Source organism: Trichosurus vulpecula, chromosome 2 (genome assembly GCF_011100635.1).
Source record: "Trichosurus vulpecula isolate mTriVul1 chromosome 2, mTriVul1.pri, whole genome shotgun sequence".
Taxonomy (NCBI): Eukaryota; Metazoa; Chordata; class Mammalia; order Diprotodontia; family Phalangeridae; genus Trichosurus; species Trichosurus vulpecula.
The window spans coordinates 321,841,729-321,860,451 of record NC_050574.1 but is presented as its reverse complement, the minus strand read 5'-3'; positions in this window follow the sequence as shown (position 1 = coordinate 321,860,451).

Genomic DNA, 18,723 nt, shown 5'->3' with positions numbered 1-18,723 from the left:
TCCATGCCTCTGTTTATCTGTTTGCAACCACACTGCGGTCTCTCAGTCTCTACACAGGGTTAAATGAAAATGGATGAACAGTTTTTGTAGAAAAAAAAGAGATAATTGAAGACAAAGGCCTAGCGTTTTAATGAGTAAAACACTCCCCTCCCCCGGGTAACTGAAGGATTTTTTGTGATTAAGAAGACTCACAGAACCTACGTTGAGGAAAGGAACTCTGGGGCAGTAGAGGAATCCTTATCCCTGTCCCCTAACAACCTCTCTTTTTTCAAACTTCTGCCTTCCCAAAGCTAAGGAAGAAGGATTGATGTTTGAGTCCCTTTAAATGGAGTTCCTTTGGAAGGCCCCAGAGTCAGTGAGTTGGATAGGTTAAAGAAAAAATGTCTATGCTTGGGTTTTAATCCCAGCTTTCATACTAAATCAACTTGGACTTCAGACAGGACTTCAGACACTTATCATTTCTAAGACTTGCTTTCTTCATCTAGAAGATGAGGGGTTACACTTAGATTACCTCTAAGGTCCTTTCCAGCTCTAATTAATATTCAGTGATTGAGACACTGCATTTAGCAACTACATTCTGCTATAATTGGGCTGATAGCCTGATTGTCTCCTGGACACATCTGACTTGTTTGCAATACCGTAATTGTATCCGTGCTGCCTCTCTCATCTGAATTGCCTTCCCCCTTCCTTTCCATCGATTCATGTCCATGTTTTCTTGGCAGTCTGATGCTGTGTTAGACTATGCATTCCGCCCCAATCAGACAGCATCTGGAGCACTAGAGGTTGGAACACCGTATCGTAGGAAAGACATTGAGACATTGGATGGTGTCCAGAGGACCACAACCAGGACATGAAGACCCTCGAGCTCATACTATGTGGGGATTAATTGAAGGAACTGTAGTAGAGATTTCAGGAGGCTATGCCATGATAGCTGTCATGTTCAAGTACAAGACAGGTTTTGATTTGGAGGAGTGACGACATTTGTTCTTTTTGGCTCCAAAGGGCAGATGTAATAGCAAAGAATGGAAGCTACAAAAAGGCAACTTTTGGCTTCATGTAAAGAACTTTGTAATGATGGGAGATGTCCAAAAGTGGATTGGACTACCTTGGTAAGTAGCCCCAACTTTCACTGGAGATATTCAAAAGAGACTGGATAACCATGCATTGGATATGATATGGTGGGGTGTGTTGAAGCCAGCTTGAACTGGTGAGAGCTGATTGTTAAATTTTCAGAGTGAGTATTGGCCCCTCAGAAATGGGCAAATAGTACAAATTAGGACTTGACTTTTTTCTTTGGTTAATTGTCTAGACTTTAAAAAGTGATGGATAAAAACTATAATAACGAAAATTCAACTTAAGAGTGTGTTATTTTTTGCAGAGAGCTGGTTGTTAAACATTTACTACATACTGGGTATAAATAGTATTTTTGTTGTTTAGTCATTTCAGTTTTATCCAACTCTTCATGGCTTCCATTTGGCATTTCCTTGGCAAAGATACTGGAGTGGTTTGCCTTTTCCAGTTTATTTTACACATGAAGAAACTGAGGCAAATGGATTAAGTGACTTGCTCAGAGTCACACAGCTAAGTAAATGTCTGAGGCCCTATCTGAACTCAGGTCTTCTTGATTCCAAGCCAGGCTCTCTATCCATTGTACCATTTAGCTTCCTTAATAAATAGTATACTTGGGGATAAATAAGTATAAATAGGTGGTCTCTTAGTGTCTTTGCAACTTGGACATTATCTGAATCTATGATTTCAAGGCTTAGCTCAAGGCTCACCTGAAAAAAAAACCAACTAGCTAACCTCACCTCATGTTCATTCCCATACCATATATTTCCTCAATATTCACTGCCATTGCTGTCCTAGACTTTTGTACCCTTTAGTTATTTCATAACTGAGCAAAACATTAATTATTCACAGATCATAATGATGGAGCAGAAAGAGCAACCTCAGTTTGGATCACAGCTCTGCCACTATCTACCCATGTGATGTCGTACAAATCCTTTTTCCTCCCTGGGCCTCTGTGTCTCTTCTTTTATAAAATGTAGCAGCTGGACATGCTTAACCTCTAAGGCTCCCTGCAGCTCTAAACCTTAGCAGGTGATCCCTAAGGGCCTTCCTTTTTCTAAATTATTTGATGCTAAGTCAAGATCATATGCATTAAGCATTTACTGTCTCTCTAGAGCTAAATTAATGGTTGTTGTGAATATAAAAGAGGAATAAGACATAGTCAAAGAAACTCAAAATTGAATTAATTATGTAATGATTTGGAGCTATGTAAACAGCCAGTTCAGGTAGTCTTTCCAAATCGTGCTCCTTCTGCCTCTCCAATCTATTTTATTTCCAATTCTTTGGTTAATTGTAACATGAGATTATAGAATCATATGTTTAGAGTTAGAAGATACCTTAGCAGTACTCTAGTCCAACTGCCTCACCCCGTCATCACCCATTTTACAGAAGATGCAAGTGAGTCCCAGAGAAGTAAAGTGATTTGCCCAACATTACACAGGTGGCCAGTGGCTGGAGGACACAAACTCAGGCCCTCTCACTACAGAGACGGTGCTCTTCCCATCGCTCCTGCTGCCTCCCAGCTGTAGGTTTTATAGCCTCAATCTGAGGAGCTGTTAACCTTCCCTGAGCTCTTCATGTTCTTTGATCCTACCCAGAGCTACTAAGATAATCCTCCTCAAATACTATTTTCATCATATCATTTTCCTGCTCAAAAGCCCACAGAGGGTCCCTATTGCCTATCGGATTTAGTAGAAACTACTTGGCCTGCTCTCTTTTTGTCCTTAATAGAGTATTCCCCTTGCCCCAACCCCTACCTCTTGCCTGTCTGAGTCATCTTTTGTTATCCACCCTGAGACAGAGTGCCTTCTGATTACCCCTTCCCCCAGTCTGCCCTCCCTTCTATCACCCCTCCTCCCCCTCTTATCCCCTTCTCCCTCTGTTTTCCTGTAGGGCAAAATAGATTTCTATACCCCATTGCCTGTATATCTTATTTCCCAGTTGCATATAAAAACAATTTTTAACACTCATTTTTAAAACTTCGAGTTCTAAATTCTATCCCTTCTTCCCTCCCTACATTTCCACATTGAGAAGGCAAGCAATTCAATATAGGTTATACATGTGTAGTCATGCAAAACACTTCCATAATAGTTATGTTGTAAAACACTAACTGTATTTCCTCTATCCTGTCCTGCCCCACCATTGATTCTTTTTCTCCTTTGATCCTGTACATCCTCAAAAGTGTTTGCTTCTGATTACCCCCTCCCTCAATCTGTCTCCCCTTCTATTATTCCCCCTCCCCACTCATATCCTCTTCCCTCCTATTTTCCTGTAGGGTAAGATAGATTTCCATACTCAACTGAGTGTGTATGTTATTCCCTCCTTAAGCTAAATCCAAATGAGGGTAAGGTTCACTCATTCTCTCTCACCTCCCACCCCTTTCCCTCTGGTGTAAAAGCTTTTGCTTACCTCTTTTATGTGAGATAATTTGCCCCATTCTACCTCTCCCTTTCTCCTTCTCCTAGTACATTCCTCTGGCACCCCTTGACTTTATTATTTTGATATCATCCCTTCATATTCAAGTCACCCTGTGCCCTCTGTGTATGTGTGTGTATATATATATGTATGTATATATGTATATTCCCTCCAACTACCCTAATATTGAGAAAGGTCTCATGAGTTAGAAATATCATCTTTCCATGTAGTAATGTAACCAGTTCAACTTTAATAAGTCCTTTATGATTTCTCTTTTCTGTTTACCTTTTATATACCACAGCTGCCAGTGATTCAGTCTCCTGAGACCTGCTGTGGATTTGTGGGTTGGTCTGTGCTGGCACCTTTTGTGCTAAACTGAGCTCTTCTCCCATCCTGGTGCAATAGACCTTTCCTGTTGACCTTCCAGGTTGTCTTCCAGGTTGTTGGGCTGAAAACTTGTTTCATTTTGTCATTTTGTGGGTTCTGCCATTCTAGAATTTGTTTAGAGTAATTTTTGCAGGTATTTGGAGGGGATTGGGGGAGAGCTCAAGCAAGTTCCTGCTTTTACTCCAACACCTTGGCTCCACTCCCCAGTCTTGATTTCTTTTCCATTATTATTCCCATAAGGCAAATGATTCTCCTTGTTCTGCTTACTTCTCCCTGTATCAATTCATATGATCAATTCTTCCCCTTTCCCTAAATTTTTGTGTGTGTATATATATACATATATATATATGTATATATATACACACACACATATATATACATAAAAATATATATGTGTGTGTATATATATATATATATATATTGTATATATATAATTTCTAATGGCATAATAATACCACAGTTTGGTCAATTACTTCAAGGTCAAAACTAGTTCTATAAACATTGATCATTTCCTTGCCTCTAGGATAAAATACAAACTCCTCAGTATGGAGCTGAAGGCCTTCTACAACAGACTCCAACCTACTTCTCCAGTATTATTTTACATTGTTCTACAGATTCTGATGTTCCCAGGGGAAGTGCCAGGAGTGGGGGTTGGGGAAGCTAACTACTGAAAAGCCCCCAAGAATGGTACCAAGTTGCATGAGCCCAGAGCGCCATGGGTTTGAATTGTATTAATTTGAAGTGAGCTGAATTGAAAGATACATGAGAAGTATGAGACATACTTCTCTGTCATACAAGGAACTTTTCAATTATGGAGAGAAGAATGGAGGGGAAGGTTGTATAAGTCATGATAGTCTGGCATGCTCTCCATCCTCATCTCTCCCTCCTGGCTACCCTGGCTTTCTTCAAGACACTTGTCATTCTTTGTATCCACAGTGCTTAGCACAGTGTCTGGCACATAGTAAACACTAAATATTTTTTTAAGAGCACCTAGTATGTACCAAGCACTGTGCTAAACACTTTACAAACATTATCCCATTTTATCCTCACAACAACCCTGAGATTTAGGTGCCTGCCTGACTGCCTGAATAGGCCCTGTACTATACCACTTGTATTTCATTATCTCTTTCCCTCCACTGTATTCCATAAGGAGACAAATCAATTGCTTAATAAGAAGTAAAAGTAATTCATTCCCCAGAGCATTTTATTTGATCTGATAACTTTTGTGGTATCTGAAGTCAGATTTATCCAACTTGAAATGGTGAAAATTGGATAATTATCCAGGTCAGTACTCACTACCTCCCTCCATGCCCACCCAGTGAAAACTTAGACGTAAAATACAGATAGGAAAGGACTTCAACAGGTTATTCTCACTAGGTCACTGTCTCTTGTGAGATACTGAATTCATCTTTTGTAGCACCATTTCAAAGAATTGAATGTTTGACTCATTTTTCCTTAATACTGAAAATGACTAAAAATTTAAAACTGAGTTGATATGATTTATCTATGATATGGTTTTTTAAGGTGGTGTTGGGGTACTACTGGTTTGCTATTAAAATGTCTGGGTTCAAACATCCTCACTATCTTGTCCTGATGGTGGAACCTTGGATATGTGATTTTCTTTCTCTGATCCTCAGTTTTCTCATCTGTAAAATTGGGATGATAATGCATACGCCATATTATGTGGCTTTTTGAGGATTAAATGAGGATTAAATGCTGGGTCTTAAGGAAATTATAATCAACTCAATGTTTCTTTAAAAAAGTGTAAGGATTTGTGTTTCTCTTTTTCTCCATACACACATACACATGTATATGTATATGTGTGTGCATACACATATATACATATATAATGTATATTAACATATATAGTATATATATATATGTATAACTTATCCTTGTCTTCCTATATTTTTCACTGATTAATTTTTTTTCCTTCTAAATTTCTTAGCCTGAAAACACAGGATAACAAAGTACTAGTCACAAAGTGAAAAATGCAGTCTATCAACTAAATGCCAAACTGCTGAGGTTGTCTGATTTTTCTTGATAGGATTAACTGACGCACCCAATTGTTTTGGCAGCCTATAGATATAACGTTAATTTATAATTGGATACAGCATGGGCACCTGGAGACAGAGAAGTTGAAGTAATTGTGCTAGCAGTATGACCCCTAAGCCTTCTCCATTAAACCCTACTTAATTTCATTAGCTGGCCCATTCATTTTACCTAGAAAATAACATACATAATATACAAGGACCTTAAGTAAGCTACATATGCAAATGACCTACTTGAAATTGCTGTATGCTCACAGCCATCACTCAGCTTAAATGCAATTTTATGTCAAATAAGTTAACTAAATCTGTGATGAATATTTGATTTGTTTTGGCTTTGTGGGCAGATAGTGCCATTTTTCAAGATTTTGGATGTTCATGAGGAATGCTTTATGGAAAAGCAAGACTGGTAAGTAATAACAAAAACAGAAGGTCATTTACAAGGTCGTTTCACTTTTGTTGAAGATAGATATCATCTTGAAGATGTTGCATAACCTTCCGTTCCAGATATCTACCCAGTCAATACAGCAGCAATTCGACTATTATTGTGTTCAAGGACTTATAATTTTTCTTTAAATTTTGTCTTTGACTCTTGATTCTTTGGTCATATCTGCAGGTTATATAACCATCAATAGAATTGTTTCTAGGATTTTCTGGGCTTTAACTTTTTGTTGGATACACAAGGCATAGCCTTTTATACAAGGTAATGGAGAACGTGGAAGGAGAGATAGAGATAGATAAATAGAAAGGTAGACAGATAACTAGATAGATAATAGATGGATAAAGTTGTATTGATGATTTTTGTTTTTCACAACATGGTCATTTCTATATACCCTTCCACAATACGTAGTCACCCCCCAATAAATCTTGCTTTATAACAAAAAAAAAAACATAAAAACCTAGCCACCAACACAGTGACCACATTAGGCAGCATACACACATTTTGTAGTACTACTGTATCATCTCTGCCAGAAAGAGGGAGGTGTACTTTCTCATCTCTTCTCCCAGGATTTGTTACTACAGTTACCTAATGTTGGGCTTTGTTTTAATGAGTTTTTTTAAAATTTACCTTGGTGTAATAATTGTACATTTTCTTTTCCTGTTTCTACTTACTTAATTTAGCTTTAGTTCATATAAGTGTTTCCATGTTACTCTTTATTTTTCACATGCATCATTTCTTAATATACGACATTCTTTTACATTCGTATACCACAATTTGGCCATTCTCATAGTTAATGGGCACCTCATTTTATTTCCAGTCTTTTGCTACCACAGAAGCAATATTATGAATATTTTTGGTAAATGTGGCACCTTTCCTTCTGTCTTAGACTTCTTTGGGCTAGATTTTTGGTAGTATAATCTCTAAGCTAAATAATATGAATAGTTTACTGACTTCTCTTAAATAATTACAAATTATTTTGTAAAATTATTGGCCAATTCACAATCCCAAAGATCATCTGCTAAGGTATGTGTAGATTAAATCTATTTCAATGAATTTACCACATGGTCAAAATCACAGATCCTTGAAATTCTAAGGTACCTATACCTTATAGCATATTAATAATTATATATTATCCTATTTGATACTTGCAACAACTGCCACCACCTAGTGCAGGTCCTGGACTATTGCAGCAGCCTGCTGGTGGGGCCATCTGTCATGGGTCCCTCCCTTCTCCAGATCATCCTCTACTCAACTGCCAAAGTGATTTTCTTAAAGCACAAGACTAACCATGTTACCCTCCTCCTACTCAGTAAACTCCAAAGATTCACTGTTACCTCCAGGATCAAATACAAAATCCTGTTTGGCATCCAAAGCCCTTCATAACCTGAACCATCACCCCACCTTTCCATTGTTTTTACACCTTACACACACACACACACACACACACACACACACACACACACGCACACCTTCCTGTGGCCACATACTCTTTGATGCAGTAACACTGTCCCCTTTGCTGTTCCCTACTCCCACATTTTCACTGGCTGTCTCTCATGGATGGAATTTTCTTCCTCTTCATCTGCACCTCCTGGCTTCTCTGGCTTCCTTTAAGTTCTAGAGAAAATCCCACCTTCTACAGGAAGCCTTTCCCAATCCCTCTTAATCATAATACCTTTATTCTGTTGATTATTTCCTATTTAACATATATATGTATGTATATTTATATGTGTGTATACATGCATACATATACAGGGGGGAAGAGAGAGAGAGATAGAGAGAGAACGCTTGTTTTTATGTAAGTATTTGTATATTATCTCCCCATTCAATCTCAGCTCCTCAAGGACAGAGACTATCCTTTGCTTTTCTTTGTAACTCTAGCATTTAGTTCAATGTCTGGCACACAGTAGGAACTTAAGAGATATATTTATCGCCTGACTGACTTTATGCAGATTACCATCAAATATTATGTCCATTTTATGAATTAGGAAACTGAGACTAAAAGATATCAAGTTATATGGGAGAATGGAGTTTTTATGTTTATTATATTTCTACTTCTAGATCTTACTAAGTTCTAAATGGCAATTAAAGTTGTTTTTAATAAAATTATTAAATTAACATATTGGACAAAGGAAATATGAATATGGACATAGAGTAGCTCAGTGGTTCTCAAACATTTTGGCCTCAGGACACTTTTATACTCTTAAAAATTATTCAGAATCCCTAAGAGTTTTTGTTTATGTAGGTTATATCTATTAATATTTATTGTATTAGAAATTAAAATGTTTTAGTACAATTATAAAAATAGCTTTAACCTCACTGATACCTTGAAAGTGTCCTTAGGACCCCCAGGGGTCCTCAGACCACACTTTAAGAACCACTGGGGTAGCTTAAATAACACAATTAAAATACGTTCTAATAGGCTCCAACTAGGATTAAAATATGATCTATTTAATAAGCACCAACTAGAATTATCAAATGTTAGAGCTAGAAGGGACTTTCCATATTATCAAGTCTGACCCTCTCATTTTACAGATTAGAACACCAGAGGCATAGGAAGTTGAAATGGCTTTGCTCAAGACCAACCAGCCAGTCAGTAGGGGCTCAAACCCAGATTTATCTGACAAATGTGTGACTGGCTTGAGGTTACACAGCTACTCAGTGTCAGGGCTGGCACTGAATCCAGCCTACTACTTTTTCAGTTATGTGATACTGCCTGCATGTTGTTAACACTTACTCAGCTTTGGAAAAACATTGGAAATTCTACCAATGAACAAAGGAATTTTTTTTACTCAAATCCTAGGATCATATAGACTTAGAGCTGGAAGGAACCTCAGAGGCCACTCAGTCTAAGCCCCTCATTTTAGACGTGAGGAAACCAAGGCACAGAGAGGTTTAGTGATTTGCTGAAGTAAGTGGGAGTAAATTACATGCCTAGGATGGGAAATTTCAACTAATCATTCAGTCTAGAAATGGACCTTGAGGACATGAGGCTACTCAGAACATCAGAACAGTACTCATCAGTTGGAGAATGGAAACTGGAAGGAAATCAAATAGTTATGTAGCCCAAGGAAAAAGGATATAGGAAACTTAAGATATCCAGTATAAGAATTATTTAAATCATTGAATATCAGTATTTGGGGAAATGGCTTACTCTTGGTCAACATGGATATTTCATTACTTAAAGCATGCAATACTTATATCCTTTGAGGAAATTTAGATGTACAGAATGTCCCCAAAGTCTTAGTACAATTTTAAGTTACTAAAGCTTTGGGACATCTTGTATTTAATTTAAAAATGAGCCATCTTCTATAAAAAGAAGGGTTGAATTAAATTGTAACAGACCCAACTGTATCTGATGCTCTTTATCTGATGTTCTCACTCTGGATAGGTTTGTGTCTTCCTGCCCTGGATGCTCTCTTTTCTCATGCTGATACTGTTTGGGGCTTAGAATTTCTTGGAGCCATTCAGATCCTTCCAGGGCTCTTTCATCGTTACCCCTAAAATAAGAATCACTCTGTGGAGAGGCACTTGCTCAAGAATCCATCATATATAGAATCTCTGAAGCTAGAGGCATGGTCGAAGGTATTCATCTCTAGGAAGCCTTTATTTCCCCCTCCCCCCTCCAAAGTTTCTGTTAATCAAAGGGCTCACCCTGAAAACAAACCTAATACCCTAGTAATCTATACCCAGACTCACCCACAAACTGCTAGTAATAGACATACCAACTTACAAACTACCTGTAATGACTCACAACTTCCACATATATGGTCTAATCACCTTTTCATCATGAACTCACAAATCAAAAAGGATTTCCTAAATAGCTACTATGAGGCCAGACACTGTACTAAGTGCTGAAAATACAGAGGAAGAGAAAAAACTGTCTTTGACTTTAAGGAGCTCATAATCTTATAGATAACTTGCAAACTACATACATATAAGATATATACAGGATAAATCAGGGATATAATCAGAGGGAAGACTGGGAAAGTCATCCTGTAGAAGGTAGAATTTTAGCTGAGACTTGAAAGAAGCCAGGCAAGGCTGGAGGCAGAGATGAGCAGGAAGAGGGTTCCAGGCATTTTGATCAACAAGCATTCAAGTGCTTAATATATTCTAGGCACTTTGCTAATCACCAGGAATAGGAAGGAAAAAGGGGAGCAGGGAAACAGGCAAAAGCAACGCTTGCCCTCAAAGAGCTCAAATTCTAATGGGAAAAAATGTAAATAAATGGTGTTCGTCTCTCTCTCTCTCTCTCACTCTCTCTCTCTCTCTCTGTCTCTCTCTATGTCTGTCTCTCTCTGTCTCTCTCTAGTTCTCTGTCTCTGTCTCTGTCTCTCTCTCTCTCTCTGTCTATGTCTCTGTCTCTCTCTATCTCTCTCTATGTCTCTGTCTCTCTCTCTCTGTCTCTGTCTCTCTCTGTCTCTCTCTCTCCCTCTCTCTCTCTCTTTCTCTCTCCCCTCCTCCCTCCTGTTTTTATGTTAGTATTCTGCTTCAATTCTCTGCTTTCACTCTTTACTCAACTCTTAATATCCAGTTTTCTAGCCACATAAACTTCAATGATTATCAGAATCAGAAGAACAACCTGTTGGATTTTCTGTAGCCTCTTGGTAATTAACAATCATAGTGGATATAAGCGTGTGGGGCACACAGTTCTTTCCCCTGTAACCTACGCAGCAGTCATAGGTGATCATAAGGTTCCCTTTAACCTCTGCTTATGCTATATAAAATGGGATGTACAATATGATATAAAACTTCAATTCAGACTCTACTAATTGGGAAATTATAATTTGGACAGAGGTTAGACTAGTTTGCCCTTGTCTTCCTTAAAATAATAGTATTTAATGAAAACATTTGAATCCCTGTCCAGATACTTATTAGCCATGTGACCCTGGACAAGTCATTTAACCTCTCTAACCCTCAGTTTCTTCATTTGTAAAAGTCAATCAATCAAACAATAAGCATTTATTAAGTATTTGTTTTTTCTCAGGCCCTGTGCCAAGCCCTGAGACAAAACAAAACGAAACAAAAACAAACAAAGAAAGGCCGTGTCCTCAGGGAACATATATTCTATTTCTAATTCAGAAGATAATAGCACTTAACCCCGTTTGCCTCAGTTCCCTCATCTGTTAAATGAGCTGGAGAAGGAAATGGCAAACCACTCCAGTATTTTCACCAAGAAAACACAAATGGAGTCACTACAAGTCAGACGCAACTGAAAAAATGACTGAACGACAAAAGAAAGAGAACTCTGAAGGGCAAACAGCCCATGCCTTTAAATTCCAAAAGAAGAGGAAGAGGCATCTTGAGGTAATTAACTAGAAAATTGTACATGAAACAGAGTCACTAATGAACAAGCTTGACTTACAGACAAGATTGAGAAGAGCTGACATGGAGAAAGGGGAGAAAGAGGGACGCTAAAAAAGTAGAATAGTTCTTCTATCTCCTTTTCAGTTCTTCATCATAGCAATCTGGAATTACATAATGGAGAGGGTAAAGAGTCCTGTGTGTAAATAGCCCCTGAGGATAATATTAAAGGACAACAAGATTCAATAACTGGTATTCATAATGAGTTACAATTAAAGATCAGATTAAATCCTGCATCCTCTATTTAAGGAATAAGAACAATTTTTAGAAATGGAATCTCCAAAATAGCTTAATGGTTTTTTCTAAAAGTTTAATTTTAACATTAATAGGAATAAGATTTATAGGAATAAGCATCAATTTTCAGGAGAGGGATTAGTTAAATATTTCATTCTCTGCTAATTAATAACATTAATACTTGATAATAACTAACTTTTATGTGACAGTTTATACTTATAATTATAATAAATTGATTTAAAAGATAAATAATTTCTTGAAGTCATCTGGTTGCCCTTTCTTAGGAAATTTAACATTCACATCTCGTGGATTCTTTGGCAACTTTTAATTGTCTTTACATTTTTTAAAAAATAGCTTGTAGTTGAAAAAAAATATTGTTCCTACATTGAGCTAGTGAATCACTGGATTGTTAGCTCAAAGAATATCAGAGATAATAGGATGAATTTTACAGAGAAGACACAAGGCCAGACGGATAAAAGTCCTAAGTAGGTAACAAAGGTGGGATTTGAACCCAGATTCTAGGACTCCGAATCCAGTGCTCTCTCTACTCTGTCACACCACCTTAGAGGCCACGTCTATACAAATAGTAGAAGAACAACTCCAAGCACTGTTCTGACTCTTAACTCTAAATTGAAACAACCAGCCATGTCAATCCATGTGAATATTTTATTGACTGTCATAACCTGAGGAGGATGGAAATGCAAAAGATTAAGTGAGTCTATAACATGCTATCTAAGAAGGGCAGCAGAATTGTAGAACAACAACAAAAAAAAGAATTGTTGAACAAAGGCCTTTTTTACTGAAGCAAACGTCTCATTTCTTTTTTTTTCCTCTCACAGCAATCAAACAGAGGGCTTATTACCAGGTAAGAAGGCGGAGATCCCTTGGGATTAGTGAGTCAAGACGGAGTGTTTCCTAGAGCAGGGGAAAGGAGAACTTGAGAAGGAGGAAGTGGAGATGGAGAAGGAAGAGAATGGGGAGGAAGAGGAGGAGGAGAAAGAAGAAGGAGAAGGAGAAGAAGAAGGAGGAGGAGGAGGAGGAAGAGAACAAGAGCAAGAAGGAGAAGGAGGAGGAAGAGAGAGAGGAGAAGGGAGAGAAGAAGGAGAAGAAAGAAGAGGAGCAGAAAGAGGAGGAGGAAGGAGAGAAGGAGGAAGAGAAGGAGGAGATCAAGAACAACACTCAAGGCTCTGTACAACCCAAAATTCTATAGTACTACATTTGTGGGTCTTGCAAGGTTTATTTTTGGAGATTTCAAAAGAATAGAAGGATCGTTTGAGAAAGAAATTTTGCTGGCTATGAGGTATTTTCACTGCATGACTTAGATATAAGGTGTTCCCATGGGACAATATACACTATATACCTCCATGACTCCCGACTTCTTCAAGAGTAAACCTGAAAACCCATTTTAAAATAAAAATACACAATGGAATAGATTAAACAAAAACACTTAGAAACCAAAGCTGGCTAACCTAAGATAGCACCCGAAAGAGTTGTTAGTCAATGACATCCTTATTTGATCTCATAGTCTTTGTTCATCATCTGTGGTAATGATATGAAAGAAGCTGGGAAGATTAGAGTATGTGGACATTGAATAAAGAAAAAACTAAAAAGGATCATCACACACTGCCCCAAATTCAGGTGGCCCTAGGTTGTCTGTGTAGAAGTGGGTAGAGGTATAGAGATGTTTGGCTAGAGAAGAAAACTGCCAATTCCTTCCTGGATGGCCCTCACTCAAGTGTATAAAATCACTCTTTACCAACTCTTTCCTTCTGGCATCCCCACAGATATGATTTTTTCCATCGTGAATACCCTTTTCTGCATCCCCTGAGGAATGGAGGCCTTGGCTCTTTAGCTTGCTTAAGGGAAAAAGACCCTAAAGGGAAATTCTGCCTGAGGGTCCTTGCTTCCCTTTCTTCTGCTACTATTTAACAAACCTCCTGACACTTAAAACTACTTCCATAAGTATAGTCTCCCCCTTTAGAATGTGAGCTCCTTTAGAGTAGGGATTGCCTTATTTTTCTCTTCGTATCCCCAGCACTTAGCACAATGCTTTGTACATAGTAAGCATTTAATAAATGCTACATTCATTCATTCACCAAAGCAATCATAGCCTGTTAAACATTCTGGGGCTGCTGAAACCTAATCTAAAGGCTTAATGGATTAAGCCATCATGTGGCATTTGTAGAACATACTTATAATGTGATGGAGAATCACACCATATAGCTTACTCCCATGTGTTCTGATGCTTGGATTAGCTGTGTATTGACTTGTGCTTTGGAATATGAGAGAATGAAGGTGAACTAAAGACCTACTACCAGTACATCACCCAAATGAGAGATCAATTGAGACAGGTCTACAATTTAGCTATGGCCTCAGGCAAGACGAGAATGGAGAACAATAAACATAATTCTCAAGTTTCCTGTCAAGAATTCCAGGGAGGGAATTTGTAGCACACCAAATACAAAATTTCAGGGTCATTGGAAAACACAACATAGCAAATTAATAGATAACTACTTATTCCCCCAATATTAAAAAACTAAGTAGTGTTTTTTCAAATGGCAGCTAGATGATACAGTAAAGTGTTGGACTCGAAATCAGGAAAATTCATCTTCCTGAATTCAAATGTGGCCTCAGACACTTACCATCTGTGTGACCCTGGGCAAGTCACTTGACCCTGTTTGCCTCAGTTTCTTCATTTATAAAATGAGCTGGGGAAGGAAATGACAAACCACTGTAGTATCTTTGTCAAGAAAACCCCAAATAGGGTCACAAAGAGTGGGACATGATTGAAATGACTAAACAACAACAACAAAGCAGTCTACCGTTTAATAAAATGGCACTGGGGAGCAGCTAGAGTTCTATAAACTCAGTGCTTTGTGGTAGACCTATCAGTTTTCCTATAGGAAACAAATGGTTGAGGTATAAACAGGAGCAATAATACAGGAAAATCAAGAATTGGGCACCATGAAGCCTCCATCTTCCAGGAGCAGATTTTCTACACACAATCATTCTGTATTATATATCAGGTATTGCATATAATCTATATGAAAATAACATATATATTTGGAAAAACTTTCAGAGACTGAAAATGTTTTGACCAGAGGGAGAATGGAGCAGAGATTTTAAAATATTTTTCTCTTCTTGGCCCAGTAATGCTAGGGGACCATTTGAATCATTCCCCACTCCCCAGTCAGGTAAAATTAGATATCTTGGGTATCCCATAACAAAGTCCTGGATAATTTAAATAACTCTGATTTCTTCACCCCCAGAAGCCTTATAAGAATGCAAACTGGAAAGAATCAAAAGATTCTGCTGAATCAAAGTACCTATGGGAAGTTCTGACACAAGTAGGGAAAGCACCACCTTTGTACTTAGGGGTGGGAAGGAAAGAGGATTGCAGACTTTAGCCTAACTTGTTATTTGGGATGAAGAATGCTTAGAAGATAAATGGGAGATTCCTGTTAGGCTAGAAATTCACAGATATATAGGGCAAAAACATAGAACTGGGTCCACTTGCTTTAGAACCACATGTTGGAAACCCAAATGTTTCCATCCAAGATAAGGGAGCTTCAAGGTCTGGAGTGGTTTTGGGATAGCCCTCTGAGGATTTTAGGGTCCAGCCTTCCTGGATAAACAGAATTACTGAGAAGGAACCACCATGAGAGAAGAAATCATAACAAAAGGCAGAGATAGGAAGAACAATGGATGTTACCTACTAGGAAACTAAGAGCAGAACAATACTGCTCAGGACAGCAGATGATCTGCAATGGAAGCAGTGATGGGGAGCTTCAGAGAACTACAGGCAGAGAAAAGGTCTGTACCACTCAAATGAACTGATTATAAGGGGAATTATTGGCAACACGCTGCACATTGTCAGATAGGGAAGTTCCCACATTCTTTGAAATGAATCAATGAGTAGAAAGAATGATAAATGGTCCTCCAAAGTGCACCTGGGTTCATAGAGTCATAATAATGCATTACCTCTGACATGAAAGATAAATATAGATGTACAATATTCTAATTTGTATGCTATTGACATACACCACTGGCATCCTCTATATCTGAGAACCCACACAATATTTTTGTCAAAGTATGATAGAAGCCTCAGTTTACTCATTTGCAAAATGAGAGTGTTATACTCAATATCTAAATCTCATACCAAACTTCTCATCTATAACTTGAGTTTGTGTTCATGTTGTCATCAGTGAGTTGTTATTGCCCTCTAGCGTCCAGGAGACAATTTGCTTTCCTTTAAACAGATAGATCTAGTCACATAGAGAAATATTGGTCTGATTTTCTTCTGTCAAAACACGGAAAATGTTTTTATTTTTGCTGTTGTCATTAATATTTCTAACATTTCTGTAGCACTGAAAGCATAATTATCATCCCTGTTTCACAGATGAGGAAACAGACTCTGAGAGATTCAAGGATTTGCCCATGATCACAAGGTCATGTGCTCTATTTTGGTCAGGGTATTTACCATGATACTGGTGAGCACCTTCTATGAGTAGGTCTCCTTGTTTAATACCTCAGTTATTAGTAATGCTCAGCATATTGTTGAACACTGTTGCATCTGTCATGAAATTTTGCATGATCTTAGTATATGTATAGGAGACACTTCATTGAAGGAAAGCCTTTAAGACTTTATTTTGTTCAATAGTTTGCTTTTTAGAATTTAATCAACAAACAATAGATGCTACAGGATCTTGAAAAGTGCAGTCCATTTTTATATAAAATCCTCTTGAAAAGGTCTGTTGTTTTCATATTTTCATCATGTATATCTTAATGTATACCATGCTACCTTGCACATAGATCTCCTTGAAGGAGACACAATTGTGAAATCATCCAAGGAGAAGCATTCAAGGTGCTAAAGGAAAGGAAAAGAGCAAAGACGTGGAAAAAATCTTAGGCAAAAAAGCAACCAAAAAAAGAAACACATTGACATTCCTAATGAAGATAGGGAATAAAAAGTATTTTGCATATAATATTTATCAGTGGGGCATATCTTTACCATTTCATTACCAACTGAAATATGAAAAGAATATAAGATCTGAGAATTTCTGTTGATTTTGGAAAAAAAGACATTTGATTTGATAAAACGAATGTTACTTTTAAAACTCAAAGGTGTCTCCAATCATACATCAAATTCAATCAAGATTCCTTTAAACATTTAACAACTGAAATACCTTGTTTGACAAGCTTCTGATCCTAAACATCAGGTGAGGCATAAAGATGTATGCTTATAAAAGGTGCTGATGGCAATGATGGAGAAAGTCTGGTATAGAGCATAAATAAATTGAAGAACTTTTCTCCATGGATGGTGATATTCTCATTGTGTTTCAGTTTGTGGATAAAAAATAGAGTCAATTTCATCAAGCCCTTAAACAGTGCAGAACTCTTGTGGCATTAATCTGTAACCACACAAATGAAATTGATCACTGTAAGTATGGCACTAAAACTATCCTAATTGCCTCTTGTGCCTTAAATAAGTGAGAATATTTTTTGATTGAATCAAACAATCAGAACTGAGTGTGAACAGGACCTGTATACCTACCTGAATCAATCAAAGTCATTGTGTGAAAGTTTGAGCCACACCCTAAGCAATTTTTATGAAAGGGAAAAACTACCTATGGATTAGAAAAAGAAATTTTTAGCAACCGAACTGCATTGAAGTAAGCAAGGAACAAAGGAAAGACTGAAGTGCTGAACAGAAAGGATATATAGAGGACAGGCATGGGCTCTACATGTGTTTCGAAAAGGAGGACTCAGATTGAGGTCAAATACAAAGAAAAGGTCATCTCTCTCCCTAATTTCTTCTCTCAGTGCCTCCCTATCCATGGAAAGTACAATATAATATGCTGTTTAGTACACAAACATACCTAATAAATTGAATTTTACCTCAACCACAAATGGCCATCGATTAACCTGGGAGAGATATAAATGTAAGGTTAGGCAGAAAGTTAATGTTTGCCTAGATGTTAGAAATTTTCTGTCTGGGGACTACGGGCAGATACTGAACTCAGAACTTTTCATCTAAAATAAATGAACTAAAATAGAAGGGGAGGGAACCAAGTGGAACATAATAGCCATTATATGACCTCATAGGCTTGAGATGACCTAATTTTTGTAACAGAGTATTATACCTGATAATCCACCTAGGAAAGATCAAGTGGATGAAAAATGTCTATTTCCCAAATTATGATATGCATTTGGCTAGAAAACCTATGGATCTTGTCCATTTGTGTGTGCACATAGGACAAGCTATTGTATCTGTATTCAGATAGACAATGAATTGGGCTGAGAATTGAACAAGAGGAGGGTAGCGTAGATTGTCTTCTGGAAACTGTAAGGGTCCTTTAATAATCCTATGATTCTCATGGAAATGAAAGCACATCTTTTTAATGACAATATTCTAGTGATGTTGCCACATGAAAGCAATAGGTGTGATACAACAATTTCTTGAAAGAAATAAGAAATTAATATCACAGAAAAGACAGTGGAGAGGTACATGGTGGGTGAGAGCAAGTTTTAACATATAACTAATGATGAACTTCAAAGAAAGAAATCATCAAAGTCATCAAAGAGAAGTATAGTAAGAAGAGAAAATGGTCTGGTCAATCAGCAAGCATTTACTGAACACCTACTATGTGCCAGGAATTGGGCTAAGCCCTGGGGATACAAAGAAAGGCAAAAGGCAGTCCCTTCTCTTGAACAGTTCATAAACAAATAGGGCAGATAATATGAAAATAACTATGTACAAACAAA